Source organism: Ciconia boyciana, chromosome 22 (assembly GCF_034638445.1).
Source record: "Ciconia boyciana chromosome 22, ASM3463844v1, whole genome shotgun sequence".
In the NCBI taxonomy this organism is placed as follows: domain Eukaryota; kingdom Metazoa; phylum Chordata; class Aves; order Ciconiiformes; family Ciconiidae; genus Ciconia; species Ciconia boyciana.
This window is the reverse complement of record NC_132955.1, coordinates 4840101-4860014: the sequence shown is the minus strand read 5'-3', so window position 1 is coordinate 4860014 and position 19914 is coordinate 4840101. Positions and strand designations below refer to the sequence as shown.

General features: G+C 41.0%; 1 protein-coding gene and 1 long non-coding RNA gene across 3 annotated transcripts in view; both read right to left on the bottom strand.

Moving 5' to 3' along the window:
* ASIC2 (acid sensing ion channel subunit 2) overlaps positions 1-19914 on the bottom strand; it is a 515886-nt gene that overhangs the window by 339689 nt on the left and 156283 nt on the right. The gene's annotated exons all lie outside the window — the stretch shown is intronic.
* The window catches only part of LOC140662328 (uncharacterized), a 116017-nt gene that overhangs the window by 89320 nt on the left and 6783 nt on the right, over positions 1-19914 (bottom strand). Inside the window, exon 3 of the long non-coding RNA XR_012046057.1 lies at positions 7782-7914. This is a non-coding gene — a long non-coding RNA (uncharacterized lncRNA). The remainder of the gene's footprint in view (positions 1-7781; positions 7915-19914) is intronic.

Below are 19914 nucleotides of genomic sequence, written 5' to 3'. Positions count from 1 at the left end.
GGACCCAACCACCCTATTTCCTGTTCTTCCTAGGAAGGGACTCAGGATCCCTCCCGCTGCTTTCTTCCATCAACTTCCAGCAAGTAACCCAGGACTCCTCTTTGCTGGAATTTGAGGAAAGGCTTTCAGGGGAAACAGAAGAAAACTGGGAGAGAGTCATGCCCAGTCCACAGAAGCAGCCATAACTTCCCAGCTCTCCAATGCTCCCACAACTGAATTTTAATTTTACAGGAATGCCAGGGGACCTTGAGCCAATTCTGTTGGGAAGTTCCCATTGATCTCTGCCTTCCCAGCACTTCAGGGAAATCCCAGCACTTCAGTGTTGCCGAGAATCCCACGAACAACATGATGTCTAGACCAGTGGAAAAGCACCATGCTCCAATTATCTTGCACCTAAATAAAATAAAAAGAAATAAAATATATCATAAGAATTGTGACACCTGGGCTAGTCCTGGGTCCAGTTGGTAATTCACAGGCTGTAGCTCAGCAGCTGCCATTGCCTCCAGTAAATATGCAGGGATAGCAATCAGCTGGTATTTAATTAAACCACAATTACTGTCTCATTAGCTCTAAACAGAATTCTTATTATGGAGCCTTCTTTTGATCACTGGCACATACCTCCCCAGGAGGCTTTGTTTTATTTTGGATTGGGTGGAGGGGGGGCATAGATGAATCGGAGGCTGTGCTGATGGAAATGCCCCCTGGCAGTGCCCAGATGCCAAGACCACACCAATGTTTGTGGCATCAATGAGAGATATTCTGAATACTTTTACAGATCATGGTTTGTGTGCAATCAGTAGAAACATCTGAAGTATGCTCAGAGTCGCCAGCCCTTTGTTTTTTGAGGGGGAAGGGGGGCCGAGGTGTTTTGATTGGGTTTTTTCTAACTGCTGTTGTCATGCAGTTGTCCTAAATACTCCATCCCTAGAAAGGCAAAGACAAGGGGATTTGTATTAAACCAAGTACACTGATAAGGTTGTTTCTCTTACACACAAGATAACTAATTGGTGTCAGTCAACTGACAATTCTTTAGCCACTAGCTTTTCTTTTGGGGTTTTTTTTTTTCCTTTAAAGCTCTATCATATAAATTAAATTACTTTGTGTTTGTAATTTACTTTTTTTTCCCCCTTCTTTTTCCTCTACAGCAAAAATAATACCAACAGCCTTCATAAATCACACAAGAAGGTAAAAAAAAATCCAACATCTGCCTATGGAAGTGAAAGGGTGGGGAACCTAACCCAAAAAAAGAGGAAGGTTCAATTCACCTATAAAATCATTTGGCTAGCTCATAATTCTCAGTACAAAGCTAGAGAGAACCCATGAGCCTACTGACTGGGGTAATGACTGCTGACAGGAACGAGCCACGGGTAAATTCTACCACTAATTGGAGTGGATTTATGTCAGCAGGCAAGAAGTGGAAATCATTGTAAAGGAAGCAGCATAAGAGTTGTCAAACTACTATGTTCCTGGATGTTTACTTTCCACATCGCAGAGAAACATCCTCTATCTTGGGCTCACTGAGTGTCTTTCACCATTAAGAGAAAAAGAAATTAAAAGACTCAGGTTCATCCCAACATAGAACAAGGTAACTTTTGAGCTCGCAAAATTCCTGCAGAATGGGAAAGCTATTTCCTTCTCTGTTACAGGGCCAGGGGACACTAGTGCATGCTTATAGCAAGATTGAGTATTTTGTAACAGCACAGGCATCTCGAGAACTTAGAACTGAATCATGCTGTCATGGCTACTATTAGTTTTGGGAAGCCTAGATGCACTTGAGACCATGCCGCTCCACCTACAAATTACATACATCATCTCTATCCCCGTGAGATACTTGGTCCTTTCTACAGCAGACTACAAGCCAACTTGTCAAATCTCTGGTTCCCTCTCCAAGATGGATGGGAAACACATTCATATGTAGGCAGAAACAGAGTTACGTGTGCTCTGATATTTTGGCCATATTTAAAGTTTCCCTATGGATTCCTTATTTTGCTCACTGAAACCTGCCCCAAAGATATTTCTGAGGTTCAACAGTCTGAGTGGTTGGCAAGTTTGGTCTCAATACCCTTATCTAAAATATAGCTTAGATGTAGTCAAACATTCTCCCTGACTTAGAGGTAACCACTTCTCTTAATTGACAATCTTTCACTGAAACTGGTATGCTTCTGGGAAAAGCTGATTTTCTGACAACTCAAGATTTCACTGAAAAGTCCTAAAACTCTCTGGAGATGGGACCTGGACAAAATTCCCTCTATTGAGAATCACAGTTTGTGTTTTTCTTAATACCTTGGCTCCTAGAGATATGAAATTAAATGAAGTCTTCTGCATTTCATTTTAAATGCTTAATTTTTATACCTGATGATTTTGAAAGAAACTCAACCCTTAACCAAATAGAAAGAAAGATTCCAACAGTTTATCTTTTAAAATATTTCTTGATTGTCCAATCCATGTCATGAATGGTAGGGGAACGTAGACTCGTGATTTCTGAGTGACTGAGTCTGGCAAATCTCAAACAACACATGAAGAAAACATTCCCAAGACAATGCCAAAGCTGCAATTTGTTATTTCAGAAGCTGTTCTATAAAGAACAAAGGCCCCAGTTCAGCACATTACATATGGTTGTATCTATCTTTAAAGATATGTGTAGTAAATCCCCTTGAAATCACTGGAACTACTCATATGCTAAAAATCAGGCACATGCTTAGGTGTCTTGCTGAGCTGATGCCTAAGGATCATGATAAGCTTAATAAGCATTCATCCTAAACACTGGGAAAATATAAGCTGTGAAATTCTCATCAAAAATAAGAGGCCTCAAGACATCCAGAGATGAATCATGAAAAACAAATTGGCAAGCCTCTTATTAAAGCAAGAGAAAACACAACATCATGCAATCAGAGCAATAAAGAATCTACAGCTCCACATCGGGTGGAATAATCAAATCAAAGCAACATAAAAGAAATAATGGCAGACAATCAAAACCAAAGGAGCGCAGCACCTAATGACTCCTCCTTGGAATAGTGTGCATCTGTTTTGGAAACAAATTCTTGCCCAACTCATCAGAAAAACTTGTCCTGGTTTCAGCTGGGATAGAGTTACTTTTCTTCCTAGTAGCTGGTATAGTGCTGTGTTTTGGATTTCGTATGAAAATAATGTGATTACACACTGATGTTTTACTTGTGGCTAAGCAGTGCTTACACTAGGCAAGGACTTTTCAGCTTCCCACTCTCTGCCAGCGAGAAGCTGGGAGGGAGCACAGCCGGGACAGCTGATCCAAACTGCCCAAAGGGCTATTCCATACCATATGGCCTCATGCTCAGTACAGAAACTGGGGGAGTTGGCCGGGGGGCAGCAATCGCTGCTCAGGGATGGGATGGGCATCGGTCAGCAGGTGGTGAGCAATTGCATTGTGCATTGCTTGTTTTGTACATTCTTTTATCATTATTATTATTTGTATTATTTCCCTTCCTTTTCTGTCCTATTAAACTGTCTTTATCTCAACCCACAAATTTGGCTTTTTTTTTCCCCCCCGATTCTCTCCCCCATTCCACTGGGGGGAGGAGGGAGTGAAGGGCTGTGTGGTGTTTAGCTGCCTACCAGGTTAAACCACAACAAACTAAAAACTGCTCAGTGTAATCCATGAATGACAATATCTGAAGGAGCTGTACAGCTTGAAACCATGCAGGGCTGACTGGTGGCCCTCCCAAGCAGGGCAGGGCTCCATGCCCGCGAGTAGTAAATCTCTAGACTTTGATCCAGAATATGCATGAGCAAGAGGGTTGCATATCTCCGAATTAGCCAAAGCATGCAGAATTTCCATGAGCAAAATCAATTATCCATGGGTTTCTAGCTTGTGTTCCTAGGCTGGAGTGTTGCTTGGGGGAGGTTGTGTATTTCTGATGGAATCAAGACGATCTGAATAATACCAAAGAAATTTGTGAAGTTTCCCATTATGGGCTTTACTGACTAGTTCAAAGTAAGAAAACATAGTTTTCCTTCAAAAAGGGTCTGTCTGCATGAAAACTCCATACCAGATGAAAACTCTGCATACTCCAGCTTTACCTGAAATGGGAGAGGTAGAGATTAAGAGTTAAACTCCAAAATGAAGCAAAACAAACAAACAAAAAAGTCACAGCTCTGGAGGAGTGGCTGATAATGCAGTAGTGGAGGATTAAAAAGTAGAGAGCCTTGGCTAAGAAGGGTACATTGCAGCAGCGCTTATTGAATGACGAGTGTACTTCATGAAAGGGAATCGATCAGCTTAGCACTTCTTTGCAAGATCATGCGGTGAGGTTCAGTAGCTCCTATAATACAATTACTCTCTCGAAAAGACCAATTCAGAAAGCAATTACACACTATCAGCAATGTATTTCCAAAGGCCTCAGCTCACCCAAGAGAGCCACCAAACAGCTTGACTAAGCTACTGTTCTGTGCCATTTATACCTGTTGTTCCTGAGTCAGGAAGATACTACTGAGAGCTCAGCTCTCATGCTTTTACACAGAGAGCTTCAGGTGATTAGAAAATGCAATAAAATCAAGAGGGACAAGGCTGGACAGGGAAACCCCAGCAGTTTAAATATATCACTTAGAGACCTTTGCAAGGCCATTTTTAAGGTTTTAAGGAGAGGATTTTTAGGTGTTAGCTCTAACTTCCCTCACAGATGAGCTCTGCTACCACAATTTTCCACACTAGTTACGTTTATTAAGCATCAGTTTTAAACAGAATTAAAACTTTTTTAAAAAGACATTTGAAATATGGGAGTTAACACGTGGCTGGTCCAAAATAGCAGACCAAGAATGGCTTTACCTGTAGACAAGCCCTTTGCAGCTGAAAACATAAGTACAGTTAGCTAACCACATATTAGCCTCCACCCAGATGCCTTGGCTAGTGTCGGCAATGAAGACACAGCAGCATGGTTTTCATCATGGATTGCATAGTTCTCATGGGAAATACAAAGGATCCTGGGGCAAGCTTATGCTATCCACACCCAAAGCTACACTTGGCACATGCTATGATTGCCCATCTCAGTATGCAAAAGCCAGCAAGTCTGTGTCCCTCCCTAATACAATCGCTTCTCTTGCAGCCACTCAGTTATACCTGCAGAAGCAGCTCACACCTCCAACTCAGGTTCACTGGCAAATTTAACTGGGATAGTGGAACCCTGTACTCGCTCCAGCAATGTCCCCCTACCCATATGTGAGAGATTTCTGTCCCACACAGGAGTGAAGGTTCAGTGACACTGTCCACTGCAGAGCTCCACAATTCATAACTCAGGGCATTCGTGTAAATTCCCGCTGATTCCTATTAAAGGTTTGTTAAACTTAATTTGAGATAAAAAGTACCTTTCACCTCTTCTACCCTTTACCACACATAATCATATAGACTGAATAACAATACATATATTTACATTCAATTCAATTTTTCCTGATTGCTTTCAGACCTCTGAACTGTAAGAAAATGACAGGATGGTTAAACACCTGATCTTTATTAGATTCGTTCTTCATTGGAGTTATATGGAGATTATGAAAGTTACTATAAGAAATATTATACATTTCCATGGTTCAAAACGTCAAAATACATAGTTTATACCCCTCGGTAATGTTCACAACAGAAGTTTCTCATCCAAGCCATGCACTTAGCAGTTTGTATACTCAATAGTTTTCTCTCTGACTTGACAGAAACAGTTTAAAGGATGTGTCAAAGATCTCATCTTAGCAGAATGTTTCTCCTGTCTCTAGCTACTCTGCTTGTATCCCCAGACCATGGGAATTTATATATGCATCGGTAAACTCTACTTGTTACGTACTTCACAGTATTTCTCATATATCTTCCTCTGTTGGTTACACTTACACTTGCATTATAATATCACTAGAGGAACCCACTGTAAAGATTAACTTAGCAGACATTTGGAATACACAGCCTGACTTCGTTAATGTCTTACAAGGACACTCACTGGACACCAAACCGTCTCTACCTCCTACATTACAAACAAACTGCATGCAGAAGTGGCTCTCAAAGTCAAGTGCTTTGTTAGCCAGACCCACCTGACCTCTGTTACAGCAAACTCTTACAGGTTTACTATACTTACTTATCCAAATGTCCAAATTCTCATTTCCTTTGCAGAATTTATACAAGCTGCAAGGGAGGGATCTCAGCAGGCTTACAGTTTTTCTCTTTCTAGGTCTATTACAGCAAAGCATAAAATATCTTGCTGTCTTTAGCAAAGTGCTGCCAAATGGTAGCATAATGAGGACATTTATCCTTCAGTGTAATGCTAGTTATGCATGGCTTCTTCGCAAACCACCTTCTGAGAAAACCTCTCCTCAGAAGATCTCAAATAAAATCCAGCAGGCTGATAGCACAAAAAGTTTCTAGAGGAGCTTTCTGTGGCTCAGCTAGCGAGAACCCAGTGCCAATTCAGAAAATGCTGAAAAGCAGGAAAACACACCACCTCCTTTAATAAACTCACCTAATAAGCAAGAAGTAAAAGAACAGCACTTGTCCAGAGCCTATGGACCTTTCTGCTATTTTTAATGCTTTGCTCTGCCTTGTTCAGAGGTATATGGCTTTAAAAGCATTTGGGAGCCAGGGTATTGACTCATAGGAGGTGGTAGATTCACCTGGGATGCTGACACTGTTAAATTTTTGTCTTCTCAAAGAAGACATACTGCTCCTCCTCACAAAGATAATTAAGATAACGTAACAGCAGGGAGGAGATAGGAATCCTACCTTCCAGAGCTCCCTGCCCACGAGCCTTATATAACTCCAGGCCTAGATGGGATGTACCTCTAAAACTGTTTCCCAGATTATCCTCCTCCACATCCTGCTTTCTACTGAACTCTGCCATTTGTGTTAACCCCCTCCTCACAGCCAAAATTAGCCTTTTTGGGGGGGAAGTAAACTCTCCCTGTGTCTTCCCAGCCTTCACTTCAAGTCTTCTGATATTCCCCTGAACCCTGTGGCAATGTGATCTCCCTTCTTCATGTTCCCTTTAATTTTGACAACGTTTATTAAAGAATAATTAAGAAAACCTTTTGCCACCATGAAGATGAGACTCTTAAGGGCACCAAGTTCCCTGTCTGTCATAAAATCCATAAAGAAATAAAAAGCCCAAATGGCAGAGCATTAAGGATTTGACTATTTGAACCTTAGCAAGGTGCTCCCTGGTTTATGAGCCCACCCACCCATGCTATTACGTGTCAGAGAAATACTAAAACGCTTTGCCGATACACTTGCAGAAGTAACACAAATCTGGTTTTGGTACAAAAATAAACACAGCGACACAACCTTCTAAATAATTTGTGGTTCCCAGATGAGTTTTCTGCACCAAGAAGGCAGGAGATCATTCAGGGAGAAACGAAATTATAAACCCAATCTCCTTCTGTTGAAGAGAGGCTGATACTTCAATTATTTATGCGGGCTTTAAATATTTAGCTTGGCACTTATACCCTTAAGGAAACTATAGTTACCACTTCATCATTACAAGGAGCCCATCATTTATTCATGGAATCAATAGGAACACAAAGCAGCAGTAATGCTTCACTCCTGTGTGTGCACCATAGGGGTCAGGGCATACAGAGTCTCTGTCCTTCTGCAGAGAGCAACCTGATTTTTGTGGTCAGCACAGTTACTCATAAGACAGGTACACTGCCTTGAAGCTGTCTGGTATTGAAAAAGGTAAGTCCAAGAAACAGGCAGCAATCCAAAGAGGAGGCTGAGTACCACACAGGTATCTCAGTGTGCTCAAGTGCATGTGTGATTGTAGAATGGAGAAAAAGCCACATACCTGCACTGCATGTACTAACTGAAGTCACTGAAGATTTTTCGTGGACTACTGTGCTTTTACTGACAGGTGATGCTAGAGATGCTGACTGTGACCAGATTTCTAGCAGGAGGAACTGAACCTGGGACCTTGTAACCTGAAATCAGAAATATTTATTGCTTCCCTAAGAATCTTGTTTTTAGCAAAGCCTAAAGCAGGCCTATAGAGAGGTATATAGAAATGATTTTGCTTTGCCCTGCGTAACCTCATTTCATGGTAGGGTAGGAAAGTCTAGTTTCCACTGGCATCCTCTGGGGAAGTTACCAACAGGCAGATGCTGCTCAAGTCATTCCATTTAAATAAAAAATGAATAAAATTGGAGAAATGTGCCTGCTTCCCTGGACTATTAACTCATTTTCAACAACCAGAGTGGGAAGCATCCTTCCAAAGCATGGTAGTAAAATTCAATGTTAACCTATTTTTATTATCCTTAAAGCCCTTTATGTCTCTTAAATTTTCTTTATAAACAATGGATAAAGTTGGCATAGAATTAATTCAATGCAATCAATCTTGTTTCAGGTTTAACTGAAGGGACAACAGCCAAGCAAAGGTGTAGACTCAGCTTTTTATACTGTTCATAACTGTGACCCAGAAGCCTGACATGTCCCCTTTCTCTTAAGAAACCTATACCACCATCCTGTTGGCCTACAGACATACCTACAAAAGAGCTTGTACTACTAATGTTTTTAGAATGAGCCAATATATTGATTATCCCTTCCCCAACATGCAGATGGCTATCCCCACTCCTGAGTTGCATTGACCGAAACGTCTCTAAGTCCGCGCCTCTCCTAGCTCTGCCACCAGCACCTGCAGTATTTGCAGCTCCTTGGTTCCTGGTCTTTTTGCCTTGGAGATCATTGACAATACCTCTGTTGCAAATGTTTGGGCATCTTTATTTTCTACCTTCATTTATCACAGCCGCTTCTTCTGGCAGCCATACAAATATAATTTGACGTGCTGCAACATCTGCGTTGCATTTAATTTGTATTATTTTATTTTGAAACATTACCTGCTCCAGGACTTATATTGCTCTGTGCCCCATTATAAACTAGAAATATAATGAGAATTAATCGTACTTAGGATGGGTCTCAGCAGATGCTAGGACACTATCAATGGAGCTCTTATGGGGAAATAGCGCTCTTGTGACAAGAAAGGGCAGCTGGATTCATACCTTGAATAATAATTGCATTAATACTCATCATTAAGAACTCCCTTGTTTCTGTAGTGTGAATGGGAGTGGTGATTTTTGTAAGCCCACTACTTGTCAGCCACCTAAAGGCCTGTTGACTGGTACCCTGCATCTTAAAAAAGAAAGATATTTCCTATTCAATACAGCTGTGAAATATATGTATTTTTACATGTGTCTGGCACCTAGGTACCCAGTGAGTCTTCTATTGGATTTACTTTTAATGTCCCCTTTGAAAAGGGAAGTCATTGATTGTAATTTATTTATTTTTAGGTGCCATGTTAACAAATCCACTCTTGCTGTAGCTGCACTCTCACTCCTGAAATGTAGATTCACGGAGGCAATGCAAATCACCAAAGAAATCCCTGATGGAAGAATTGCAGTCCCACAGACCAACTGGAAATAACAAAAAACATCAAGAGACAGAAGAGCTTGCTGGAGCCGAGGTTCCCTCACTCCTGCTCTTTCCTTAATTAGATTATAGAGCTGTGCAGTGACGGACGTGAGAGTGCACCCAGACGGGTCACAGCCCAGACAGCCACATGCTGCACAAGCCAAACGATTCAAAATAGATGAACCTTACAGACCTTTGGGCTTTAACAAGCCAAAATCTTGAATATTTCCGATCCCCCCTGCATCCCACACTCCCTCACCCCTTGGTTTTGTCAAACATTAGTAAATAGTTCTATCACTGACTCAGAGGAAAATCTCAAATAATTGCTAATTCAGCAACAAATACTGCAGTCTATGAAATGGTAAATATTGATGAGGTCAAGGTTCCGATACAGGGCAACATGGAACACTTGGTGAATGAAGACTAATTGAACTTCATTCCTTTTAAAGAAGAAAGAAAGTTCGTATATCAAAGAATAAAGGCAGAAATAATATACCTAATGCTTCCTGAGATGATCAGAAACTGTTGTTATTGAATCAGATTTTACAATCTGAGACTGAATTCTCAAGAAAGGAAAAATCAATTGGGGTCACATCCATTTAAGCTTTGGTTCTCTGTGCAAATTCTGGATATACAAGCTGGACAGTTAGTGGCATAGAGAATTATTCCCACCTTTTCTTCTTTGCTTGTTACTGTATCCCATGTGTGGCAGATAACATAAGAAAATTTGATGTTCAGACTTCCCAGTATAAATGGAGAAAAACAAACACTTTCCATGAACGTTTTCAAACAGTCAAGGAAGTCCTTATTCCATTTTCTGTCAAAGAAGTTCTTACTGAAGAATTTTGCCTCTGCCATCTCTGTATGTACTTATTCTCACATTTATAAAGAAATCTGTCTGTAAAGAGGCTCCAGAAAGATAAATATCAGTGACTAGGGCCTACTGACTGAAGCTAATATTTATCCTGGTCCTGTTGCCCTTTGCGCTAGGCAGCAGTAACTGTCTCACTTTCCTCCCCCTGAAGCTCTCAGGAAAATCTCACTTGTTTTCTGTGACTGCAGTACCATCAGCATCGTTGTGTTTACTCCACCAGGAAGTGGGAAAGTTTGAACAAACCAATATGAAAGCAGCTGTAAACTGAGATGCAAAATTCCCTTCCTGTGGAAAGAACAGTGGTATTTTAACATTTTAAAATGCAAAAACTCCTGGCATGATGAGAAGCTCAGAATGAGAATTTCTGTTCAGGGATGTTGGTGCATATTGGCTTTAATGTCTCTTCCTCTTTCCTTGCCAAACACAGCAGCAGAACCACTTATAGTTTGTATTATTCATCACGATGCTTTCTGGTGACTAAATTGCATCATGGACATCTCATGACCACAGTGTAGGACAGAAGATTGCTTTTGGCAGAGGAGTTCTACCCAAAATGCAGGTTTAAAAAAAATAAAAAATAAAAAAAAAAAATCAGGAGGCACACAATCAAGAACCCTACAACTTCCATGTGCTACTGAGACAATTCAGGTCCAGGCTGATGCCTTAATCAACACAATACAATTTGTTGGATTGTTTCCCAGCAGGAAAATCAAAGCTGGTTTAGTTTGTCAGCTTTGGATGTATTGATATTTTCCCACATCAAAGTTTCGTTTTGCAAGAACCAACTCTCCTGCACAGAAATGCTGACTGAGCAGAGGAGCTACCTTCAGCCCCACTGCTCAGCTGAATCCATGCCCCTGCATAGAGGGCTCCAATATCCCTCTTTGCCAAAGAGGTTGGAAGGTGAACTAAGACAGAAGATGGAGGGAGGGGGAAATAGGCAGTTCCAATGTTTTCCGCTTCAGCTTCTTCCTTTTGCTCAAAGATTATGTAGGAATTAATTTCCTCAAATCCTAGTATTTAAGGTATATCCCTAAAAGTTTGGTTCATTCCTCCAAATTTCTTTCTCAAATCTGAACCACTCTGTCAGTGAAAGGAAAACCAAGGGAACATGACAGCCAGCAGGCAGCATAAACAAAATCTATAAAACCAGCAGTGGCTACAGAGCTGGTTACACCCCTCCTTTCCTCCAAAGGAAATCTCTGCTTGTTGCATTATAGTATTGTATTCTTGCAAGGGGATAATTACATCAATATTCCTTGGTAATACAAGCCTGCTGTCACTGTAAATTTGACACAGATTAATATTAAACCGGATTTAAGATGCTGTTTTAACATTACGGGCTTGTAATTACTGGCTAATAGCAATGACTGTGATAGAACAGTATTGTTGGTTACTCAAGAAAAATTAAAATCAAATCCCAGTTCCACATTCACTGGGAGCTTGTCTAAGAAATTCAGTTGAGTTCACGCTAAGGATTTGCTTTCTGTTGCCACTGAAAGCACAAACAGTTCTTGTCTTCAGCTACCAATCTGCAACACCAGCGTGGATGAGCCTGAATAACATCCACATAACCTTTTAGTGCCACAGAGCGGCTGACTGCTGACCCCAGGGCCGGACTGGGCCTTCCCCACAGCAGTAACGATGAGGCATTGTCAGGAATAACAACCCACGATGAGCAGAAAGGGACAGAAGATTCTACGGGAAAACTGTCTCGGTGGAGCTCTGTCTCATCCAAAAGGGAAACTGAGACAACGCCAGAAACAAGAGCAGCGCTTGGAGGAAAAGAGTCTAAATCTGACTTGTAAACCACTTGTAACAATTATGTTATTCCTGACTACAGTCAGAAATAAGAAATGAGGCTCAAATTGTTTCTCAGGTTTCCAGGAGTCACTGGTAGCTTTTTATACTTATAGCTTGTCTTAAAAAAAAAAATATATATATATATACACACACACAAACACATACACAAAACAAACTTTCCTCTGTATTGAAGCACAGTACCATCAACTGCTACAAAATTAGCTTGCAATATCGTCACCACCGCTGTTTACTTCTTTAGCATGTCACTCGTAACTTTCTATACTCAACCATCAAATTATCCCTTCACATAAAGAGAAGAAAAGAGAATTACAGTCATCAGCAGAGAACACAAATAGAAAGGAAGGTTGTAATTCAAAGAAAGCTTCCAAAACTCCAAAGTCATTAGCTCTCCTTTCTAGAAAGCTCCAAGAAAAGTTCATCACCCTCTTGTTAGTGTGACAGCAAGGCTGGGGTAGCAGCTTAGATGCCAGTTTCCTGGTGTCTCCTATCTTGGCCTGGCTACGTGACTCATACTAAGTGTCTGGTGACTAAATCCTCTCAGGGTCTTCACTCTCAACCTCCAGCAACACAACCCTGAGCTCAGTGTAGGTAATCTGCCCACCTGCCTTCTCCCCGTAGCATGCACGCACCACACACACATGTCCAGGGAAGGCAGATGGCATTTGAATCCTTCACAATAACCACAGCAAACCCCAAATCTCAGATCCTTCAGCTTTTCAGCTTAGTAATGGTGGTCTTTTGGAACTGGGCGTATCCTTTGCCTTCCCCACCTCATCTGCTCAGCAATGCTCAATAGCTAGAATAAGACTATTAGAAAGCCTAGGTGACAAATAATTGGTTTTAGAGCAAAAGAAAGCACACAGAGTATTTGGTCCATGCTATATTCCTACTTGATTTAGGATTTGACCCTTAGTTAAGGAAGAATATTTGTTTCTTAGTTAAAAAAAAAAAAAAAAAGTATCTGCCAGCTTGCTAGATTACACCTCAAACTTTAAATGGTAAAAAAGAATTCATATTTATTTTCTTTTTTTGTTGCACTGTAGCCATTCTTGCTTCAGTTGAACCTTTGAAGTTAGATGCCCTGTATTTAACATCTTTATTGCAATACCTATTACTGATATTACAGAGAGATCACTAAAAACCAAAACACAAACACAAGAGCTGAGTACTAGACCCCAGGCTGAGCCATAGCATTAATGATTCAGTGGAACTGCAGCGGTGTAGAACAGGATTGACTCCATAGCAGACATGAGAGTGCAATCTGAAGCTCAGTCCAACTGTATCCTAGAGCTTCCTTCAGTGAAAAAAAGAGTGTTAGAGATTCAATATGACACAACAGCAATATTCCGCAGCAAAAGCCAGTGGTGATCTATCCACATGCACTCAGATCTGTCCTTCTTCCTCAACTATTCACACACCAACTGACAGAAATTTCTAGCCCTGATTATACCCCAGTAACCATGTAACTCGGCATTGCTGCTAAATGCAGTGGCTCTGCCTTACCTCTGTGCTCCTATCACATCCATAAAGATTTTATAAGTTCCTTGTTTCACCTTAGGCTATAGAAACTGCTGGATTTTTACTTTTACATATCGGATTTAGCAGGGATGTCAAACACAGAGTTGGAAGACCAGATTTAAGAACCACAGCTTTCTCTGTCCAACAACCAGTAGTATCCTTCCTTCTACTGACTGTATCAGCAGTCATTGGCCTACACAGATATCAATATGTACACTGTGATAAGAGAGAAATTTTTATAGAACACAGATAAGCCAAAGGGCCAAACTCATCTGTTTCAGTGCACTTGTATGTCAGGCCACTGTTTAACTGAGAAATAAAAGATTATCAAGCTGCAGTGTCATGAGGTCAAGGACAGAATTTTTTCTCCAATGTCCAATCATACAAATAACAATGCAAGGCCAGTAGCCTTGTGTAGTATCAGAATACTCTATAGTATCAGAAACGGTTTCCTTAAAGCATTATACTTTGAAGAATCAGCTGGTTCCAGCAGATGAAAGAATCTAAGGTTTTCCATTAGCGCACTTACTACCATAGTATTTAGAAAGGTGTACAGTCTTTGAGAGAATGAATTTACTTTCTCAGAAGTATAATATCTGCCACCAGCTGTGGCTGATACCTGAGATTTGCTAAGCCAGGTCACCAGTTGAGAAAAGCGATCAGATTCTGTATTCTTGCACAAAACTGAAATGTAAGTACCTAGCTGGGGCCAGCCATAAGCACTGCACTTCCTTTTCCAGAAACCGTATTCATAATGGTTTGGATATTCAAATCCTAATTGTGATTTAATGGCTTGCACTGTAATTAGCCTCCAGGGAAAAGTACTTTCAATTAACCAATGTAAACATACCATCTAGTTACACCATTACATGTTCTGCTAAATTTCCCGATTAAGAGCTGGAAGTCATATAGCATGGGGCCAGAACTCATGGCACAGAGGAAAAGCACGGCTGTGACTTGAAATCATCCCTTTTCTCCTCTCCATGCGACTGCCTGGTAGTCCTTAACGTCTCCTGCTACCATGGCTAGGAAGGAAGTGGCGTGGTTCATGAGTTTGTTGGTTGGTACCAAGCCACTAAACTCCGGCCTACCAAGACACGGTTCTCTGATGAATAACCTTGCTCTTATGCCTAGATCCCAGCAAGCATACAGCACAAAGTAGATCTGCATATGCTCACACGTGGGGTATGCAAGAGGAGTACTAGGGCCATGAAGCACAGGAAGATTTCACTGCTTTATATTCTTACTCTGTTTGTCCTCACCAGCTGACAGAGCAAAATAATTAGGACGGGTCTCTTTCCCCCAGTGCCAGGTGAATGTACATAGCATCGTTCTTCCTAGAAGCAATTTTAAAAAAAACAAACAAAACAACAGAGTGAACATAGCGCAGGTGTAAGCTACTTCTGAAATTTAACCAAAGGCCAACAGAAATTGAATCAGAGCTATTGACTCCAGCAGTCTCTGGATGTGGAAGCAGGAGCCCCTGTGGTGTCTGGGAGCTGGTCTAAGACAGATCAGATTTCTAGCAGGGTGCATTTACTATTTTGGCCCTCACCTGAGTTGTGTCGGTTCAGCACTTTTGTAAACTGCTTTTCCAGCATTTCACACAGGCAGTTCGCAAGGGGAAAAAGACTGAGGGGGGCTGGAAGAGGGACTGTCTGAGGACTGAGTTCATATGGCGGGGGGGAGGTACATACCCCCAACATGCCTGTAAATGCTCTTGTCTGGGAGAGGGAGGCAAGATTTGCCCCTTAAGCAACAGGCAAGGCTTACTGCGGGATGTTACTTAATTCTGCCCTTGGTTTATTCCAAGTTATGCCTTTTTATAAAGCTTAGTTTAGGAGCCAAGGAAGAGGAGCAGAAGTCCAGCATACACTCCTCTTCGCACCCGCTTCACTCCAAGACAGGTATGTGTCTTCTGCTCAGGACAATCAGGACTGCAGAGAGGAAAGGCCAATTCTGTGACATTTTCCCCAGGCAATTCCTTTCTAGTTCTGCACATAAGCCGAAAAGCCAGACTCAACAGTTTCCTGGAGCTACAGGAAAGTGCAAGACATCCCACTTGGGATTCTAATGTACCTTTCTCCAAGATATTCAGCAACAGGTACAATTTACACACAGCGATAACGGCCCGAAGTCACTGAATAAATTGCTGATTTTGAAATAGCGAATGACACGTTAGCAACAATGCACACTGAACAACATGCAAGAATAAAAGAATAGGTTTCATAGCTCTTTTTATCCTCTCATCATGTATATTTGTGGGGGAATTCTTGCTGCCAGAGAGCTAGCATGTCTAAAAGCATCTTGAAGAGTCTCTGACAAGCAGTTCCAGTTTATAAATAGAAGGTTTTGATGGCTTTTTTTCTTTTACCATTTCCACAAAATATGGAATTTACATTTTCTACATTTCTACCCATCTTTGATCTCCTCCCTCTAGCAAAAGTAAAAGTCTAAAAAAGAGTAAAAAGTAAAAGACCAGGACTAAAAACCAGCACATGTTCAGGGTCCTATCCAGTAACAATTTTTTCAGGAATGTTTTTACAGAACGAACCTGAAGTTGTTTAAAAACAAACAACCCACCCACCCACAAAACACAACAAAAAACCCCACACAAACACACACACCTCACTGGGGAAAAATCTGCATGCAGAAAAAAAGGGTTCATGTTCTGCACAGTGAACTGTCTGAAAATGACTGATTCCCTCTTGAAAGCCCTCACTTTTCATCAAAATATTTAAGTACTACTTTAATGAAGGTTTTGTGGAAATCTGACTGTACTTCTCTACTCCAAGTTATTATTAGCCCAGCACTGGTGGTTGCAACTGGCACTCAACACAGCTGACTCTTCACTCCTATCTCCCCACTCCGCTGCTGTTCTGTTGCACCAACTGCCTGGAAGACCAATGTCCACGATGCACAACACTGCCATGTTGTTAGTGTTTGTTACCTGGGCTGCTGTTCCAAGCAACAATTTTAAAGTGAGGAGATACAGTTGGCCAAGATCATCCTTCAGCAAAGCTTTCTTCCTAAATCTGAATGCCTCCAACTTCACCCTTCCTGAGCCTCAGCTACTTCTGAGCAAAATCTGACATTTTAAATTGCTGATGAAGCCATCTTGAAGGTGAAATTCTGGACTATGCATTGAAGATGTCGAGTGCAGGTGCATATTCATTCCTGCCAAGCCTATCAGAAGAATGCTACATCAGCCAAAGGAGAGGACAGAGATCTAAAGGCTTCTCAAAGACCAGACCTGGATTAGACTGTTCAAAAGCATTTACGTGTCAGTGAACCTCTGCAAAAAAAGATTCTGGGCCTGTCTGTACCAGCAGCAAAACAAGTGACCTCTGGTTTTTGTTCACATTTTGTGCCACGTGTCAGATCACCACGATGAGCTTTTGCCTTTCTCAAAGGAGGCTGACAAGCCCAGGGAAATTTCCATCCTTTATGAGAAATTTCCAACAAACTGTCAAGAGACTAAAATATAGATTTTTTTTTTTTTTTTTTTAAAACAAAGTAGTGCAATAATTTTTCTCCTAAAGAGAGGAATCCTACTGAAAACAGTAAGCTCAGTATATCCATTTGCTATCCAACTGCATCCTACTTCTCCTACAAGATTCTATTTCACCTTGAATATGGACTATTTAATAAATGAAATGTTAATGCTAGGTTTCCTTCCAAGAGACTCAAGATAGTGCTTCTTTCAAGAATGCTTTCTTGTGCCAAGTAGAAATAAAAGAGGAAAAAAATTACAAAATAAGAAGAGGGCCTCAAATAAATTTTTGTTCCAAAAGAAATGAAGAAAAAACTGAGGCCTTCAAAAACTTGTCAAAAGACAGTTCCCCCCCACTGCCCTTGTATCCTCTGCCCTCACTTTTCACCTACTCCCTCTGGTCACCTGTATTCCAGGAATTAGGGAACACACTTGCAAGACATTTATTGACCAGGATTTAATTGCAGGGCCTCCTGCTCGACATTATTGCTCTGCCAGATAATTGCATTTTGTAAACTTCACACTCCAAACTAGGGGAAAAGAACCCACACATCTCACATCAAGGGACCTCCAAGCTTGTGTCTGCTCTGATCAGGCAGCTGGAGATGGATCTTGAACTTGCATCTCCCAGACCCCCCCAGGTCTGTTGGGCGTCCACAGCCCCAGTCAGCAGGGCTGATTTTACCCCGCTGACTCCAGGCCCTGCACACAACACTGCTGTGCATGGGCAGATCACTGCTGGAAGTAGCAATCTTGCACTTCATGACCTAGTTATGGATTTCTTGGATGTTCTTGTCTGACTTGACTTAAAAATAGAAATTTATCTGCAGACTTTAGAAACAGCCTCCCCCTCCCTGCAAACAAACAAAAAATTCCCAAAGACAACACTTTGGTTTTTGCCCTCATCCTTTAACCTCCTCTTCTGTTGTTTTGCATTTGGTGAATTACAATTCTATAATTTAAAGATTTTTAACTAGAAAAAACTTTTCAACTCCAGTATTTACTAATCTTTTGACCTTCAGAATTCGTTTTCAGTGATGGAAATCAGAATAAAGGATTTGTTTGTATCCATCTTGCTTGCTTGACACAAAGAAGACAACCTCTGCCTTTTTTAAAAAAAAAAAAAAACAAAAAATTAAGGTGACTACATTATGTTCATAGTTGCACCATCCGCCAGTACTCTCTATGCCAAGGCCAATTTAGGATGAGGCATAAACTATCAGTACCAAGAGTTTAAAGGATTTAATTTCTCACTCTCTATACAACATTGCAGGAGAGGATATTTACAATAAGAACTCAGTGACTTACACTTGAGATTAAATATTCAGTTCTACTTCTCATAGAAGCTTTGTAGCTTAAAATAGTCTGATCTACTGAGAGAACTATCCCCAAATAGTATATTCACTTCAAATATCAGATAACATGGACAAAGTGTAGACAGCTAATGTGAAGATGATACTGTCAAAGGAACTGCTTGATGTGACAAAGATAAAGGGCAAGTAACAGGGACACCAGTTACAAAGTTTAAAGATCAGAGCTCGTTCTGATTTTCATTCAGAAATCAACCTCATCATATGTGAGGTTTCACTGACCATTTTCTGCAAGCATGACATTTGCTCCTGAAGCCCACCCCACAATACACACTTCCCCATGCAAGACAGCCCCCTACCAAAATTGCAGGGCCATCCACCATGCAGAAGCAGCCACAAAAGTCCAAATAAATCAATTATCCAGCTGTGATTTACATCCTTTTTGTGTGACAGGGCTTCATTGCTTCAAGTCAGTCTCCTCTCAGCAGGTATTAGTCGGTCCTGTCTGACTGTTCATTCATCTTTGAATCTAATGCATGTTCCCAAAAGCTTTCGTTTGCTGGGTACACTTTGCAAGCATCAACATTCAAAGCAGCAATCCTAATGTCTTCCTTTCAAAGGAAGCAAATGGCCCTGTTGGAGAAATCAGTCAATTCTAGTGAAGCATCCAACCACCTATTTTTCATTTCTTTGAAACATACTTACTTGACAGGTTGGTCTCAGTTATCAGTGCAGTTCCCCAGACCTATTTTATCCCAGTTACAGACAATGGAAACGTTCTTTGTCTCCCATTCTTGCCTGCCCCTACTGACCTGCTCCTTGAATCTGTCTCCCTACACAGAGGATGGGAAATTAATTTCCTAGATTTGTGATCTGTTTGAAGTGTGTGCTGTGGGAGATCTAGCCGTATCACTAATGGGCCATCTGGTAAGTGGCATTATCAAAGGAGTTAGTTTCCTAGTCATGTTCTGCTCTTGCTTGAATATAGAGACATGAATACAAAAGACAGACCCTTTCCTGTCCCCTTCCAGCATAAATATGAACCTAAACAATTTGCATGAAGCATTACATCTCCTCCACTGAACTCCTTGTTTGAATTCCTAGAATGTGCTCTCTTCTCTTCCATTTATTACCTAGTAACCTATTCTGCTCAGGCATTGCCTTCATTTCATTTCTCCTAGAGCCAAGTAAATTTTTGGCACTTAAAACAATAATAAATATTTTCTGCTCATTTTGACATTTTCATAGCACACACAAATCAATTGTCTGGCATCCAGCAGCAGCAAAAATACCACGAGAAAAACAGAATTGACCTCAGGAGTGAACTTGCCACACCAAGGAGGGATGAATGGACACCAATTTGTTTCAGTGGTTCATAAAACATGGCTTAAGTTCCTGCCCATCAACAAGATAAAAATAGTCCTTCAGGAAGTAGGAGCTTCCTGAACAAGGCATCTGCTTTTGCTGAACATTTGTCTTCCGAGTAATTCTAGCACCA